This window comes from Haplochromis burtoni, unplaced genomic scaffold, assembly GCF_018398535.1.
Source record: "Haplochromis burtoni strain Fernald_Lab_line unplaced genomic scaffold, NCSU_Asbu1 Contig_258, whole genome shotgun sequence".
NCBI lineage: Eukaryota > Metazoa > Chordata > Actinopteri > Cichliformes > Cichlidae > Haplochromis > Haplochromis burtoni.
In genome coordinates, this window is record NW_024582619.1 from 684,463 (window position 1) to 687,952 (window position 3,490).

Here is a 3,490-nt window from a genome sequence, read left to right on the forward strand (position 1 = left end):
AACAAAACATTCTTACTAAGAGAAATGCCCCTTGCTGCATATTTCCAGAATTATTTACTATTCTCTGTAAACTCTAGATACAGCTGTGATTGGAAATCCCAGTTCCTGAAATACTCAGACCAGCTACTCTGGCACCAACAACCATGTCAATGCAAAATCACTTAAATCACTTTTTTTCTGATGCTTGGTCTGATCCAACATTGGCCAGTGAGTTTATATTTAACTACTCACTAGTCAAAGCCAAAACACTTTTCATACAATAGGTATGGCAGCTGTATAACTATATTTAACATGGAAGAAAATAATATTTGTTAAAGAGTTCCTAAAGTCAGTCAGCACTTCATTAGCGAGGCGTGTACACCTGCTTAGTTTTGCACTGATATGGCCCCTCCAGTCAGGATTTCATTTAATGTTAGCGTCCGAATCACCTCTCTGACGAGGACCCAAACCAGTCGTGGCACATGGCTGCCCTTGAGGCGACTGTTGATGTGATTTGGCTTTATACACATAAAACCGGACCCTCCTACAGGACTTTTGGGGCTTTGATCGACGTGAATGGAAAGCTGAGCAGATATTTGTTGACTGCTATGTGAGCAAAGCTTTCAAAGTGCATCCATAAGAACAAACAGAGGCTTCAAGCAGAGTGCAGTGAAGATCATTTAGAAGTCTCATTGCCAGCTTGAAGTTTTTACATTTCCATGAAAATGAGCTTTTAAACGAGCAATTAGCAACATTCCTGCGTTGGCTTTGATACCGAGCACTCTGCTGCGGTACAGTTTGAACTTGTGACTTGAGGGTTTAATGCGACACGATTCTTCTTCCATTTATTGCTTCTTCGTGTTCTAATCACTTCTCTGATTAAACCAATTAGAGCTTCATAACAGTGTGAAGTTAATTTAGGCAGAGATAACATCCTGACTTCCAAGAAGGGGGGCTGTGCAAAATAAGCTGCATGATGATAAATGTACTAACGTTTTTAATTCTATCAGACTCGCACAACGACACAACGTTAAGATATTTCAAGTCTCCTAGCTGGAGAATTTTCCGCTATTAGGTAAGACTCTCTGGGAAAGGGTTCACGGCCTCGGTACCCCAGAGTGCCGCGCAGTTACAGTTTGCATATTTGTACATCTGACACTGACAGAATATGTGAAAGAATGTGAAGCTTTTCTCGGCTCGAAGAGCCCCTCCCGCTCTCTGAAAGTAATTTTGTAAAACAGGAAATCAGAGGCACACAGAGTTGCAGTCAGCCAAGTGTCTGCATATCCTGAAATACAAAGCAGATGGAGAAAAAAAAAGATTTCCAACAGTGTTGGATTAAGATGAACATTTTAATTTTAAACTTTCAGGTTTGCAAGCAACGTCTTATTGTTTAGTCTGACATCATGGTGACACGGGACAATAAAGCAAAGAGCAATTGCTCAGTTTGACTTTTATGGATGGCTCCATTTACTCCACTAATCTCACTAAGCTCTTCTTCTAGATCCTCCCCAGCCTTACCTATCACACTGCTGCACATCAGTGTTTACTTCAATGCACTGCGAGCACAGTGTGCTGCTTCTACAGTCACTATGCCCACCATCTATCAATGTCCCACGAAGCTGCTGGAGAGTCAGGGATCTTCCTGTTCCTTGTCATGTTGATGGAGCGGCCCACACTTCGTATCCGAGACTCAAAACTGTAATTATGGTCCAGCTTACCTATTTCTCATACGTAAAGCGTGTCTTAAAATACATCACCACTAAATGTGCTCATGGCTGATGCTAAAGAGCTTTGGTTGTTAGCAACAGTTGTCAGTAACTTACACATACAGGGGCCTCATTATTAGAAACTCGTGTATCCTGCATTTTAAAAATGTGCGTATATACACACACAAACCCAAAAAGTTGGGATACTGTCTGTAATGTAAACAAAACAGAAAGCAATGTTTAGCAAATCTCATAAACCGGTATTTTTATTAACCACAGAACACAGAAAACAAATTAAATGTTTGAAGTGAGGAAAAACAACCTTTTATATATATATATATCTAAAAAAACTCTGTTAGCTTAGTTTAAATTTGATTGCCGCAAAAAGGTTAAAAAGGTTGGGCAACAAACGTCAAAGTGAGAGTAAAAAGCTTGGAGGAATATTTTACAGCTAATTTGGTTATTTGCCAACAGGTCAGAAACACGGTTTGGTACAAAGAGTCTTAGAGAGGCAGAGGTTCACCTGCATTTGCATCATCTTGAGAAAAAGATTTCAGATGATCGTCAACCTGTGAGGATTTTTAGTATCTCATGATTTATAGTACATAATATCATCACAAGAATCAGAACACCTTGAGAAATCTCTGTGTGTAAGGGACAAGGCCAAAAACGATACCAGATGTCTGATCTTTGGGCCATCAGGCGGCACTGCATTAAAACTAGCACGAGCTGAGGAACACTTCCAGAAGTCACTGCCTGTGGACACAGTTCACTGTGCCATCCACAAATGCAGGTTAAAGCTCTGTCAGGCAGAGAAGCCGTATGTGAACGTGATCCAGAAACACTGCTGTCTTCTCTGGGCCAAAGCTCATTTAAAATGGACTCAGGCCAAGCAGACAACTGTTCTGAGGTCAGATACAATATCTAGCTTGTTACCAGTGCTCAGTTCTAGAGCACCATATGGTCCCATCCAGACCCCCTTTTTCAGGGAAGGACTGTGTGGCTCAGAAAGACAATGCAAAACTGCAGCCATTGGAACGGTATGGCTTTGTAGTAGACGAGTTTGGGTGCTGACCTTTCATCAACAATCAAGTGGCACATGATCAAACAAAACAGAACAAAGCAGACCCGAGCTGGAATCCTCCATCAGACAAGAATGGGACAATATTCGTCTGCCAGAAGTCCAGCTGCTCTCCTCAGTTTTCCAAAATTTAGGGTCTGCTGTCAAAAGAACAGATGCTACACAGTGGTGAACATGGCCCTGCCATCAAATCCAAATTGAGCTAAGATTTTTTCTAAAATGGTAATTATCTTTTTTCAGTTGAAACAGTTGATATTTTTTACTGTGTTCTATTGTGATAAAATATGGGTCTATGACATTTCCAAATTCATTCATCTTTATTTACATCTTACACAGCGTCACAACTTTAAGTACTCGTGGTAGATAAAAAGCATCATAGGTCCACTTTAAAGCAAGTTATTTATTACCAGCTTCAGTCCCAGCTGGTAGCTGGTTGTAATATCATAATGAAATCCCTAATAAGCCCTGCTGTACATGTTGTGTTTATATTCTAAACTGTCAATCCCTGAATAGACCTCTGAGCTGTGTAGAAATGACAACACAATGATGCAGTGTGACCGCTAGTTACATTACTTGCTGCCATAACAACCATATAAGCAGACCGTTGAGGTCTTTAACGAAGGTCAGGACGTCAAAGCAACGAATTATTGAAGAACTCTTTGGGAAAATGAAAGCTGATGGGAATTAATCTGGAGATATACTGTCATTACAACTTAAACAG